Here is a 16265-nt window from a genome sequence, read left to right on the forward strand (position 1 = left end):
ATTACCTTTTGGATTTATACACCACCACACCTGACGACCACCAAAACTGTTCAGCAGAGGTAAGGAAAATGCTGGAATTTATTTACATATGCATAGTACTAATGGTACATTAATTATTTATAACATGTAAGTGTATTAACATTATTATATTTTAATTTGACAATGACAGATAAGGGCCTCATATATTATTCTCCTATAATAAAGCTGTTCATTAAAATTTCCTATATTTGTAAAGTTGAAAACTTTTCATTAGTAAACCACTTCAAGCAGCTGTTAGTCTGTCATACCTACATAATCAGCAAGGCGCCTCAATGGCGTGGTTGGTTTGGTGTTTGCTTCTCACCTCGGTGGTCGCGGGTTCGATTCTCAGCCATTCCATTGAGGAGTGAGAGATGTGTATTTTCTGGTGATAGAAGTTCACTCTCGACGTGGTTCGGAAGTCACATAAAGCCGTTGGTCCTGTTGCTGAATAACCACTGGTTCCATGCAATGTAAAAACACCATACAACAAACAAATACATAATCTGCATTTTTTCATGTATTCAGTTGGCAGATCTTGCTTTCAAGTAGTCTTTTTCATCCAACTTTAATTTACTTAAGCTTTTTATTTACCTGGCTTTCTAACTTATTGACGAATATTAGTTTAAGATGATGGTGTATAGCATTATTGTGTTAAACAAGAGATTCATAATAAGTATTTTACTAACAAAAAATATTACATAAATACAAAACTTATATTTGCAAAATATGTAATTAAGAAATACTAACTTTGTTTGAATATGTATATTACAGTTATTACAGTCATATGAACTACTGTAGCCTGTTGTAGGCGTCGTAAGTCTGGAACATGCGTCGTAACCCTGGAAATAATTTCTTATGAATATAATTGAAAAGCGTCGTAACCTTGGACGTCGTAAGCCTAGACTGTTGTAACCCGGGGACTGCCTGTGTGTATATATATATATATATATATATATATATATATATTATATATATATATAGATATTATATATATATATATATATATATATATATATATATATATATATATAGTCATATAATATATATATTATATATATTATATATATATATGGACTATATGTATATATATACATAACATTTATATATATATATGAGTTATATATATATAAACATATATATATATATATATATATATATTATATTTGTGTATATATAGTATATACTTATGACAACGTGCCAAGTATCTGCTTACTACACTTACCATTCATTAATTGTTACCTCAACAACTGCCAGACACCTGAACCTTTGTTACAGGTACTAAATGATTGAATACTCTAAAGGTACAGTGATCCCTTAAACAACTTACCAGTATTGCAGTAAATCAGAACTAAGTTCATCAAAACAAATGTGAGGTAATCTTGTAAGTAATCAAGTTAATTAAAGGGCATTACTCCATGAACAATTTAAAAAGTCTTAAGTATTTCCCTGATTTCAGAAGTCTTAAGTACTTCCCTGGTTCTAACTCACTCAAGTAAACTGAAGGAAAACAGCTCATTTACCACTCTATGTTTTTCTACCTAAGCTAAATAAATAATAACACTATGATGTATACTATTGAAAAAGAAAACACTTATAAAAATTTTAAATAAAAAAATTCATTATCAAACTCAAAATTTATAAGTGAAATTACTGTTACTTGAAAACAAAGCAAAGTTAATTAATTCTTGATCAATAAGTAAAATTAAATCAAAATTAATTATCACAAATTCAAGAAAATTAATTCATCAAAATTCAAAAAGTGTTAGGCAATACTTAAAATTTGGAAATTAATTCACAAGTGCTAAGCAACAATAAATTTGAAAAGAATTCTAAGTAATGCAAATTTCACAAGTGTTAAATTCAAATAAATGTGCAACATTAAGTAATGGAAATAGCTAAGTTAATTAAACTTGTGAATGTAAATGAAAACACAGAAAAATATGGAAAATACCAAAATTGTTAAAAGTATCAATCACACAGAATATAAAATAAAAAGACACACTTCAATAAGAAAATGGATAAATGCACTTCAAATGAAACAAATACAATACACACAAAAATTTGCAATGTGTAAAAATGTAAATCGTTTCACTGAAACCATGGTAACCATTAGTTATTAGTTTTTTCTTTACCGAACCACTGACTATTAGTTATTAGTTTTTTACGAAACCATCGTAACCATTAGTTATTATTGTTTTTACCAAACCATCGTAAACCATTAGTTATAGTTTCTCTAAACCATCGTAACCATAGTTATTAGTTGCAACTAATAAAAATATAAACACACTTTACCTTCTTGGTTATACCAATTTTTCTTTCTTTCTTTGCATGCAGGCTTGTTTCACACTTTCACAAAAACAGGCGCCGTTACACACACAATGTTTGTTCAGATTCCACAAAAGCACTAAAATAATATTAATAAGTTCTAAGAATATCGAATCTGAAATCTACAAGTGACCAATGTCTAAATATAAAATATTTAAGTTACGTTAATATAGAATCCAAAAGTGGCATGCAGAGAGAGAGAGAGAGGGAAGAGAGATCTGAATCCTTTGAGGATTTAAGCCCGAATGAAATCCTCTTCCTTGTATGGGTAATTCAAGAGCCTGACAGTTCAAAACGTTTTGGGACATGCGAAAGATGATGCAATTCTTTCTAGAAGCTTCGAAAATGACGCAACTTTACAGAAAAAGTCGTGAAATCTGCACGTGGTTTCGGCAACGAAGTATGCATATGAAACAGTCAGTTCAACAAAGACACGTATTTGATCGAAACAGACTCGAGCAAAAGTCCCTATCAGACGTGATGACAGATTTCCCAAAACACAATGGAGACCTCGATGTCTCTAATCAAACGTGTTGACAGATTAGGAAAGCAAACGGAGATCTCAGAGTCCCTCTAATCTCAAGGTGATGAAAAGTTACTAAAACAACTCTAGCTTCGATGGACAAAGATAATCTCTCTCTTTCTACATTCTACGTTATATATTCTTTTACATTGTTATGAAATTTGAACACACATTTAAAGACATCTTAACTCTAACCAGCTAAGGAATCTGAAAAAATGTTGCAAACTCTATATATCAACACTTTTATAACAGATAACATTTGAACAAGTCAGATGGGGATATATGCATTTTGAAAGTAGCAATAGATAATACCTACCCCTCCTAGAAGATTGTTTTATCACAGTGTTGAATCCAACGATTTGCAATAGGATAAATAATCAGCAACTACATTGTTTTTGCCACTAATGTGCTGCACTCTTAAGTTATACTGTTACAGACACAAAGACCACCTGGTCAGTCTGATTATGATTTTTCATTCGCTGGATAAAGGATAGTGGATTGTGATCAGACAACACTAAAATTTCTTCATTCCTAGGTCTTTTCACATACACTTCAAACTTTTTCAATGCTGTTATTAAGACTAAAGTTTCCTTCTCAATGGTCGAGCATACTTTCTGCTGTTTTTTCAGTTTTGAAGACATGAAGCACACAGGATGGTAGATATTATTTTCATCTTCTTGAAGTAGAACAGCTCCAATGCCACAGTCAGAAGCATCAACTTGTATCACAAATTTCTTGTTAAAGTCTGGAGCTTGAAGTACTGGTCTAGAAGTTAAAAATGGCTTTTACCTTCTCTAAGGATTCTTGACACTCTGGAGTCCAACAAACTTAGTTTTGGGACTAGTTTAAGTCTGTCAAGGGAGCTACTACAGCTGAGAAATTTGGCAGAAACGATGATAGAATCCAGCCAGGTCTAAAATCTCTGCAGCTGTTTCGTGGTAGTAGGTGGGGTAGCCTTATGGATACCTTCTACTAAGCATTTACTGAGCAAGAAGGCCTTTCCCAACTTCAAACCCAAGATACTGCACAGTTGCCTTTCCAAACTCACTCTTCTCTAGGATGACTGTTAATCCTGCTTCTTGTAGTTTCTTGAAAACTTTCCTCAGAATCTTCAGATGTTCTTCCCATGTTGTAGAGTAAATCACGATGTCATCCAGGTATACACTTACTCCTTCTATCAATCCTAGCAGTTGATCCATCACTCGTTGGAATGTTGCAGGTGCATTCATCAGACCAAATGGCAGAACAGTATACTGATACAGTCCAAAATGAGTAATAAAAGCTGACAGCAACTTCGCATTCTCATCTAAGGGAATTTGATAATATCCTTTCAACAAGTCTATCTTGGAAACAAACTTGGCTTGCCCAATATTATCAAGTAACTGATCTATAAGAGGCAAAGGATAATTGTCAGCCACACTGAGGGAATTCAGTTCCCTATAATCAGCACACATTCTAAATGTCCCATCTGGTTTCTTCACTAACACACATGGAGAACTGAAGTGACTTGAACTGGGGTCTGCTAATCCATGTTGCAGCAAATACTCAACTTCTTTCTTCAAAACATCTTGATGATAAGGTGATAAGCGATAGGCTCTTTGCTTGAAATGGTTTTTCCATCTTCTTAAATCTTGATCTCATGCTGGGTCAGATCAGTACGCCTAGGTACATCTGCAAAAATTTCTGGGAAACTTTTAATTACTTCACTTAAGTCTTCACCTTGTTCAACACTCAGATGTTTCAACTTCTCCAAAATTGAAGCATTATTCATCTTGCTTTCAGCTCCCAATTCGTAGCCATCATTGTCTTCTGTAGACTGTAGATGAAGTTGTTTGTGTTATTGACACAGTTTCAGTTTTAGTTTCTGAGAAATAAGGTTTCAAGATGTTCACATGTATCTTCCTTTGTCTTCTTCTTCATTCTGATGTTTCAATCACATAAGTTCTATCACTTAACTTCTGAATTATCTTGTAAGGACCTTGAAATTTATTAGTGAGGGGAAATCTCTTGACAGGTAAGAACACTAACACTTGTTATCCAACACAAACTTCTTAGCTTAGTCTTAGCATCATATCTCATTTTCATTTCTCTTGACTCACTTTCAAATTTTCTAATCTCTTGACTCACTTTCAAATTTTCTAATCTCTTTCAACATTTTCTTTAAGTTCTTTACATATTCTCCTTGGTTTCCTTCCCAATACTGTATTAGTAAGTTTAATAAAATTAAATGATATTGCATAATAAAAATAATAATTATTCTCTCTCTCTCTCTCTCTCTCTCTCTCTCTCTCTCTCTCAAATCTGTCTCTCTCTCATCTCTCTCTCTCTCTCCTCTCTCTCTCTCTCTTTTATAGAGATGTATGTTTTTTTTGTGTGAAAAATAAATTATTTACTATTTTCAAATATAATATTAATGTAAACAGCAATAATATCAATTCATTCAAAAATACAATAGTGAATTAGTAAGATTTTATTTCATAAATTTAAAAATTTATGTAATAATGAAGGAAATCCCAGTCTTCTCTCTTTAACTCCAGGTACTAAAGCTGTCAAATAGTGTATATCAAGTAATGGGACAGGAGGGGGAGGAGCTGTTGTGTTGTTACCTCTAAATGTTCATGCAATTTCTTTCTCTCTCTCTAAGAGAACCCACTCTCGTCTCTCTCTCGCTCTCTCTCTCTTCTCTCTCTCTCTCTCTCTCTCTCTCTCTAACTGAATTGAAAGAATTTTTATGGTACTAGTATGTAATATGTTTATTGATATTTTTTAGTTAATAATAATAATAATAATAATAATCCTTGGAGGTCGTCATCCAGCAACTGATCCACAACGACAGTAATCACAGCCTGAGATTGGAGCTACAGAAGCAAAAAGGAAGAATGGACAAGAGAAGAAAATAAGGAAATATGGAGATGTTACATCAGAAAGCACCAGACGGAGAGAGGATATAGAAGAAGATTGGTCAACATCTGGAATGAGAGGAATAACACCCCCCAAACAGAGCAGAGTCTGGCAGACCAAGTAAGGAACATAAAGAAAAAGAATTGCTCTCCCCAACAGAAAGAGAAGAACTGGAAAGGGAAATGTCACACGACAACGAATTACACGAAGACGAACTGAGAGACGATGCCACAGAAGACGACAGGGAGGATGAGGTATCAAACAACGACACACGAAGAAAACAACCGACGAAGTAACAGAGAGGACGGAATGGGTGAAAAGATTAGACAAATGGATGGAGCCATGTACAGGAGAGACAAAGATCCCCTCCATGAAAGCCTACAACACAAGGACCTTAAATTAGGGAGAAAACAAGTGAGGTCAATGAAATAATGGGCATAATACACACCACCAGTATCACAGAAACAAATAACTTGGCATATGCAGGAGCAAGATTAGTAGCAGAAACTGATGGGATTCGAACACCAACACCACCAGCACAACCAACCTAACAGAAACCAAAACAGCAACCTCCTTGGAAAAGGCGCCTGGAAAAGCAAATCATGGTGATGAGATCTGACTTGAGTAAACTGAAAGAGATGACAGAAAAAAGGCTAAGAAGCAGAAACAAGGGAGGAACTCAACAAGAATACAAAGTACAAGAGAGGGGACTAAACAACACAATAGAAGATGTAAAACACAGAGGCTTAAGGCCAAAGCACATAAGATCCAACGGTACATGAACAGAAATAAGGGATACCAACAGAACAAACATTCGACCAACCAGAAAATACTATACAGCCAACTAAGAGGGTAAGGCAACCACCCAGAAATTCCTGAAGCCGAACCAAGTAAGAGACTCTGGGAAAACATATGGAGCAATCCGGTATCACACAACAAACATGCAACATGGCTCCAGGAAGTCAAGGAAGAAGAAACAGGGAGAATAAACAAGATTCACAGAGATCATGACAGACACAGTCAGACACACCAACTAAAGGAAAATGCCCAACTGGTAAAAGCCCCAGGTCCCGATGAACGTCCATTGGATACTGGCTCAAAAACTTCAAGGCCCTACACCCATTATAGCAGAACAACTCCAGCATTGTATCTCAAATCACCATGCACCCAAATGGATGACCACAGGAAGAACATCCTTAGTACAAAAAGACAAGAGTAAGGGAAATATAGCCAGTAACTACAGGCCTATCACCTGCCTACCAATAATGTGGAAGTTACTAACAGGTATCATCAGTGAAAGGCTATACAACTACCTAGAGGAAACAAACACCATCCCCCACCAACAGAAAGGCTGCAGAAGGAGTGTAGGGGCCACAAAAGACCAGCTCCCATGATTAGACAAAATGGTAATGAAGAACAGTAGAGAAGAAACCAACCTACCAAGCATGGCATGGATAGACTATAAGAAAGCCTTCGACATGATACCACACACATGACTAATAGAATGCCTGAAATATATGGGCAGAGGAAAATACCATCAGTTCTTCTCAAAAATACAATGCGCAACTGGAATACAATACTTACAAGCTCTGGAATAAGACTAGCAGAGGTTAATATCAGGAGAGGGATCTTCCAGGGCGACTCACTGTCCCCACTACTCTTCGTAGTAGCCATGATTCCCATGACAAAAAGTACTACAGAAGATGGATGCCGGGTACCAACTCAAGAAAAGAGGCAACAGAATCAACCATCTGATGTTCATGGACGACATCAAAAGCTGTATGGTAAGAGCATCAAGGAAATAGATACCCTAATCCAGACTGTAAGGATTGTATCTGGGACATCAGGATGGAGTTTGGAATAGAAAAATGCGCCTTAGTCAACATACAAAAAGACAAAGTAACGAGAACTGAAGGGATAAAGCTACCAGAGAGCAATATCAAACACATAGATGAGACAGGATACAAATACCTGGGAATAATGGAAGGAGGGGATATAAAACACCAAGAGATGAAGGACACGATCAGGAAAGAATATATGCAGACTCAAGGCGATACTCAAGTCAAAAAACTCAACGCCGGAAATATGATAAAAGCCATGAACACATGGGCAGTGCCAGTTAATCAGATACAGCGCAGGAATAGTGGAATGGACGAAGGCAGAACTTCGCAGCATAGATCAGAAAACCAGGAAACATATTGACGAATACACAAAGCACTACACCCAAGAGCAAATACGGACAGACTATACAGTAACACGAAAGGAAGGAGGGAGAGGACTACTAAGTATAGAGGACTGCGTCCAAACATCGAGAACAGAGCACTGGGGCCAATATCTTGAAAATCAGTGAAGACGAGTGGCTAAAGAGTGCATGGGAAGGAGACTAATAAAAAGTAGACGAAGACCCAGAAATATACAGAGACAGAAGAATGACAGACAGAACAGAGGACTGGCACAACAAACCAATGCACGGACAATACATGTAGACACTAAAGAAACTAGCCAGCGATGACACATGGCAATGGCTACAGGGGAGGGGAGCTAAAGAAGGAAACTGAAGGAAATGATAACAGCGGCACGATCAGGCCCTAAGAACCAGATATGTTCAAAGAACGATAGACGGAAATAACATCTTCTCCCATATGTAGGAAGTGCAATACGAAAAATGAAACCATAAACCACATAGCAAGCGAATGCCCGGCACTTGCACAGAACCAGTACAAAAAGAGGCATGATTCAGTGGCAAAGCCCTCCACTGGAGCCTGTGCAAGAAACATCAGCTACCTTGCAGTAATAAGTGGTACGAGCACCAACCTGAGGGAGTGATAGAAAAAACGATCACGCAAAGATCCTCTGGGACTATGGTATCAGAACGGATAGGGTGATACGTGCAAACAGACCAGACGTGACGTTGATTGACAAAGTCAAGAAGAAAAGTATCACTCATTGATGTCGCAATACCATGGGACACCAGAGTTGAAGAGAAAGAGAGGGAAAAAATGGATAAGTATCAAGATCTGAAAATAGAAATAAGAAGATATGGGATATGCCAGTGGAAATCGTACCCATAATCATAGGAGCACTAGGCACGATCCCAAGATCCTGAAAAGGAATCTAGAAAAACTAGAGGCTGAAGTAGCTCCAGGACTCATGCAGAAGAGTTTGATTCTAGAAACGGCACACATCCAGTAAGAAAAGTGATGGACTCCTAAGGAGGCAGGATGCAACCCGGAACCCCACACTATAAATACCACCCAGTCGAATTGGAGGACTGTGATAGAGCAAAAAAAAAAAAAAAAAATAATAATAATAATAATAATAATAACAACAGCTCCTCTCTCTTACTGAGATGAGAGAATTTGTACGGTAGATGTATGTTTATTATATTTTCAAATTATAATAATAATAATAATAATAATAATAATAATAATAATAATAATAATAATAATAAAATTGGTAACTCAGTTATCTCAGGATATTTTCCAAGTATATTTCATCTTTACTTTAGATATTGATATTGTAATTGCTTGGTATCCACCACAACAATCACACTTGCCAAAACCACTTATATGTATTCACAAAAAAAGAAAACAATACTTAGTCCACAAAGGGGGAAAAATATTCATAACAAAGGTGTACAAACTCAATTCAGGAGTCAAAAGAAAATACTCTAATAAAAACCCTTAATTTTAATACACAAATTACAGACAGAAATGACCACCTGCCTCATAAATACAATAAATAATTAACAACTGTCACACTTAATACCTAACACAGAAAACAACAATACACACTTAAATGGACAGCTCATCAACACATATATACCATAGGGTAGAGGGTCCAGAAAGGAGACCAATGAAAAGAAAGAATATCCTGCCAAATTACACACGAAACACTGACGACTCCTCAAAAATAATTTATATAATCTATCCTCCTTGTCTGGAGAATCACTCAGGGTGGTTGGGAAAAGGAATGTTCCCGAAAGCTGTGGCAGAGGACAGAGTTTCCACTAAGTCCTGCCAAGACTGCAGCCAGTGCTAACGTAGCCGTGATCACTCTACTACAAATGCAGTGGCAATACCTTCATACCTTTGATGACAGAGAGGTCCCCTAGATAGCTTAACTAAGCCAAGGGTTGCTGAAAGGAGCAGAAGAAAATATAAATCCTGGAAGAAGGGGAGAATTTCACTCATCCCAACTCTCCAAAATCCACAAGATTCCAGGATGCTTCAGCTACAGCAACAGTAAAATCTTTCAGTGGCAGCAACAGCAGTAACTTCTTAAATAAGGCTCAGAGAACGACTCCTCTATGACTTCCTCATGGAGTCTCACACAACTCCTAGTATAACTAACTATGGGCTTCTCCACAAACAAGCATCATGAAAAATAAGAACAGTCGTTAGTCAAAACCACCAACATAAACAAGTAAACCACCAGTGGAGGGAGAAAACAAACTAAATATAATCTAAATTTCACTGACACTAAAAAGATAATAATAAGAAGTAAATGACAATTAGGTTACAATATATGGTGTGATTAAAATGGATCATGAAAATGTTGAAAAGTACACTAGCAAAATATTTGGAAATAATGGATTGAAGCAACATAAATTATAAGGCATGCAATTTATAGAGATAGAATTTTTCAAGGTCAGTGGCTGTCCATAAATAAACATACAAACAGCTTTAAGATCTCATTAAATTAATTACCACTAATCCATATGTTCATGATTTGAACCCTTAATGGTGGTAATTGGTTATTGCTGACACTTGAATCTGTATTTAAATTGTCGCACTGTACATGATGTAGCATTTTAAGTATCAGGCAGTCCCTGGTTATCGGCAGACTCTGTTAATTGTGATCCAGTTTTATGGGGCTTGTCTAGTGCCATAAAATTGGCGATTTATGATGCCATAACAAGCTGAGTTTATTTCGCCAATAATAGATTTATGATGCCATAACATACCTAGCATAACATGCCATTAATCGGTTATCAGTGCCATTAACCAGTTATCAGCTCCACCTTAACCAGTTATCAGTGCCAAATTGCCATGTTTCGGTTAATGGCAGTTTTCGCTTATCAGCACCCTGCCGAGAACAGAACCCCTTCTGATGACTGGGAACTGCTTGTGTAAGTACTGTGAGAATAAGAAAAATAATTTTGTTTAATTTTGAAAGTGCACATCAAATATGTATCTTGTTAAAATCTTTTTTTCAGAACCTCAATCGCTGGTGATGCTGCAGATGGACACAAGGGAAGTCGCAAATATGATATTTTGAAAGAGAGCAAAGCATCAGACATTGAAACTGGGATTCAGGCACATATTCCTCCATCAGTGATTGCTGATAAAACAAAGGAATTAGGTAATTGTATTAATTTTGGTGAATTTTTTAGTAGTCTTTACTGTGTACCATGGGTGAATTCTCTTATTTATACTATATTTTTCCTCTATGTTGAATATAATATTTTGTGAAAGTTTGAGACTTGGAATACCTGGGGGTCATGTGGTTGAACTGAAATACATTCTCATCACAGCTGAAACTCCACAGTGCTTTTTTATTGTAATTTTTTTCAGTTTGTTCTTAATTCACTCAAAATACCACTTAAAAATACATGAGAATGGTTATTTACAGCACTTCACTTCATGTTGGTCACTTTTGGTTACTACCTCTTTCTTACTTTTAATGCATCAGTTTTGTATGAACTCCTTGATCAGTAAAACTTATAAAATTTACTACTTCATATTACTATACATGAGCCCCAATTCCTCTAATCTAGGAGGAAGATGTGAGTCTAGATTAATATCATAAGTTATAGTAACTGTAATAATGTCGTATGAAATGGAGAAATTGGGTGCAAGGAAACTGAAAAAACACAGTGAAAATCTTTTTTTCTCAATCCTAATCAGGTTGTTTTTCGTATGTGAGTAATTCCTCCAAATCCCATTTTCATTCTGGTCATTATTAGTCTGGTGGTGGAATGCATTAGCTTCCTGAATCCAGTCATTTTTCAGGGTGTTATTCTCAATCTTGTTTCATTGCTTTGACATACTTTTACAGAGATCAGTATGTCCCATTTTGACTAGCATCTACATGATGTAGCCATACAGTTTGCCTCTTCCTGATAAACACCTCAAGGAGATAGATGTATTTTTTTGTGTGTGTGGAATATTGCAGGTGACTTCAGTTTACTAAAACTGTTGATTAGTCGTGGTATTGTCCTCTTTATAAAATTGACCACATTGGTATTCTTTGTCTTCAAAGGCTCTGTTCACACAGGGCGGTTTTAACTGTTTTGGTTCAGACTGTGTGGTTTCAAAGTTAATGGCAAAAGACAGGGGTGTACACACAACCTTGCAGTTTTGTTAACTGTCACATCAACTATGCAATCTGGGTTTTCCCCAGCTACCACATGAAAACAGTGATTAGAGATAGAACTTATGTTTACTAGTGTCTGTTCAGATGACTGCAAGGTTTTGTCTACACTGCACATTGAAATAAAGGTTGGTCTCTTTAACACTGAACTTTTCAATGATGAGATTGAAACATATTCATGCATTTGAACATTAGATTAGATAATATTCAAGATAAAGTAGTAACGAAAAAGTGTAGGAGGACCCCATTGAAATTGTTTTCAGTTCTGAAGAAACTTTGATGAAGTGAATTGTAGTTAAGTTATTTAGGTATTTGATTACATTTTGCATCATACCTTTTTATCTTGATATTCAACTCTACCTCCATGAATTAAATAATCTGCATATTGCTCTCTTGTAGAGGTGGCCGAGTGTGTGCGTGTATGTACTATGTATAATTTTATATGTATTTATACACTTCATTAAGCTACTTGATGAAATATCCTTAATCAGTGTAAGTATATTGTCAGATGATTTTTTGGGAATTCTGAAATAGTTTAAAAATTTATGCTCATAGTCTCTCAGTTTTGGATACATAGTTATGAACAATGCATGTGTATGTCAGTACCTTAAAATAGTGTGGATCCAATATTATCATTGTCTTTTCTTTCACTTCTGCCACCAGCGAAAGAAAAGCCAAATTAATATTATTTCTTTAGTTCTCATATTGATACTGAATGAAATGCATGGCTAACCACCATAGCGGGTAGGGTCACCACTTTCTGCAACTGAGCAATTAATGTTGTAGTTACCACCTTGTGTGACCAGGGCCTAACATGACAACTATTCAGCCATGACTGAGACACAAAGGGATTTTGATATCTAGCGATGTGATTTACCATTTATTAATCATTTGACCCCATCTGAATTCAGATGGGGAAGGACAAATTTCCTTCTAGTTTATAGCCTTATTTGGATATCCATTTTTCATAGGCACTTGACTATTTTCTCATATAGTAAAATTTTTTTTTTTAGGTAAAAAATGTTGCAATTATTGAGTAAAGTTAAGGCTGTATGATGGTTTTTTTCAGCACTGATGTAAGATTCTAGTGCTATTTTCAAAATTTGGGAGGTAATTTCCATTAATGCAGATTGAGAAGGTGCTTCACTTCACTTAAACAGATTTTCCCATAAGCAAGCTCCAACTCATTTTTTGTATAACCTTTTGGGAGAGTTCTTTCACAGTGGAAAAAAACATAATAGACAGGGATAGATTTAAAATAATAAGGGAGTCCTAAAATGTGACATTCTAAGCTAATTTCACCAAAAGATGTTTTCCCAGCAATATTTTACATGAAGAGGTTGACCTTGGAGGCTGTATTTCATGCATTACAGGACCAAGTCCTGTGATCATAAACAGGAACTCCCGATTAAGCTTTTTGTAAGCTGCAATGGATGTTGACTCTGTCAGTTATATTTTGTTTAATTTGGGTATGAAATCATCACTGAGAACACCTGTTGTAAAGTTTATATCAAGTAGTATTTGGAAAATGAAATTGTTTCCTAGAAGTTTCCAGTTTACATTGATTAATTGCTGAATGAAAGATTTCCACTATTTTACTAAAGGAAAGATTTTCAGAGAGGAAACCTTTATAGAGACACAGGCAATGTAACAACAATCTATGCAGGTATACCATATGAACAGAAATATATGTACATATGTAGTACTTTCATGATAGTTAATGAAAAATTTGTATGATAATGTCAAATATTCCTCTAGCTATGCCAACTTATAATTCTTCTTTATCACGTAATAATTCTTCTTTCTCACGTAACCCACTTTTCTTATCCTTCATGTTAGTTTTCATTATATACATAATGAATGAATTTTATCCCAAAAGTCGGAATAGTGTCTGGAGAACGGACACCTCTTGTGGTATTTGGGCTGGCCAAGATCCAACGAACAAAACTACTGGCAACTCTTAGTGGACTCAAACTTGAAGCTGAGATGAATGCTGTTCATTCTTCCCTAACATTCCGGTAAGTATGTAATTATTTTCCAAAATCAATTGAAAGTGGCAATGTATTTGCAAGATAAAAAAGAATAGCCTTAATGTTCGAATGTGGCTGCATATTCAAATTGTTTTGTATGCAGTATATAAAATGTGACTACCATTCCACCAAGATATGGTAGAAGTTTTGGAGAATAATTTTACCAGACAGTCTGCTGAATATGAATGCTTTATTTTTAGTATTAGTATAATCTTATATTACTCTTCAAACCAGATGCAATATTTATATATACTATATGTGTTTAACTGTATATTTTTATCACAGGGAAAAGGTTCGTGGAACAAGAACGCAAGTTAGAGCTACACAGAGAACTACATCTGAACTTTCTCACACAGGCCATATTGGTAGCACAATGATTCTTTTGCTTGAGGGAATTGCCCCAAATCAACAGTGAGTCTTACTTGGTTTTTAAAGTATCCACAAATTAGGTCAGGGTATTTTTTTTTTTTTTTTATAAAATTCTATACTTTTTTTTTACCGTATATGTTAATTTCCTATAATTAGTCTTTTGCTGATTACAGTATGTATCATACAGTGTTGTTAATCATCTTAAGGGGATCGGCCGGTTTCAGACTTTTTTAACGACAGGTTGTTGATATATAGAGGGTTTGTTAAAGGATATTGTGTGGAACTTCTGGGGAAAAAAGTTTTGTTCAGTGACCTTAGGTTTTGTGATGCCAGAGCATTTTTCGGCGAAAAATGGCCATTTTCAAAATGCATCTCCTTCTTTGCTTTTTGGTTTTAAGGGATGAGATTTGAACCACATATAAAACACATATGGACCTTCGATATAAAGCTGGGGATTTTTTATTTTCCAATTATTTTTCGAGATATGAATTTCTTTTTTTAAGAAATTTTCCCGGAAAAATTACAGGAAAAAAATTGCCAAAAATCAGAAACTCAAAATATTAAAAATTCCCGGCTTTATTTTAATCTACCATGTTTCCCCATATTATATATGAAATTTCATTTAGATTGGTCCAATACTAAGGGAGGAGATACATTTTGAAGGTGAAAAACTTATGTTTTGAGAAACGGGCCTTCAAAGTTTTAGGTACATAAAAAAAGGTAAAAGACTGTGTTACCATTAATTTTATGGTTTTAGTTTTTATTTTTGAGTATTAATGCAAAATTATTATGAATAGGAATATTAATTAATTGATTATCTTTGTGCTCCAGCAAACTTATTCTTGTGTGCTCTGTTCCAAATTTTTGAATGAAAACTTTCATTCGCGTTTTGTTTAAGACCGCGAACGCAGCGTTCAAGCAATTCTTTCTCAGACAGTGCTTCATACGCAGCCTTTATTTTCCTTCACTCTCAGCATCTAAATTGATAACTGTTGAAGATCTCTTGAACTCTATTTTCTCTCTTTCTTTACCCATTGCTATGCTGCCCTGGAAATAGCACTAAGAATCTTCCCTTTTAGACAAAGTCCATGACGTTGATTTTCTTTGGAACTGAATATATGGTTGAATGATGCCATTATATCCTTCTTCATATCAATCCATGATTTACCAATATTACGGTGGATTGCCCTGCCATAATAATTAGTCATTATGCTAATGTTTGTATCCGACAATTTATTCTTTCCACTTGGAGCACTAAATTTTCTTCTTTTTCCAGTTCTTGTTACTCTCTCTTCTTTTTTCATCTTCTCTTAGTCTCTTCATTCTGTTAGTCATTCTTTTCTTTACATGGTTGATGCATTCTACTTTCGCCACTTTTAAATTTTCATACGGTCCATTTCCACCGTTCATTGCTAAAACACTATTATAAGCGCTGGAATCTCTGTCTCCAACAAAGGTGGCGTAGTGGAATCCCAAATCTTGCGACCTTGAAAACATCCTTATGGCGCCTTCTGTTTCCATCCCTCCTAATGTACCTTCATAGTTTGTATTACAATCTTCATCATGAAGGGTTCTCCACAAGTTGAAATCTTCTTCTGTTATTTTCATTTTTTTTAGTTCAGTCGTTTTAGCGGCACATGCTTTGCAAACTTTGTTCATCACTTCAAAGTCTATCACATATACTGTGCACACTTCTATTATGACTCCCATACCTACATTAG

Source organism: Macrobrachium nipponense, chromosome 6 (genome assembly GCF_015104395.2).
Source record: "Macrobrachium nipponense isolate FS-2020 chromosome 6, ASM1510439v2, whole genome shotgun sequence".
NCBI classification, from domain to species: Eukaryota; Metazoa; Arthropoda; class Malacostraca; order Decapoda; family Palaemonidae; genus Macrobrachium; species Macrobrachium nipponense.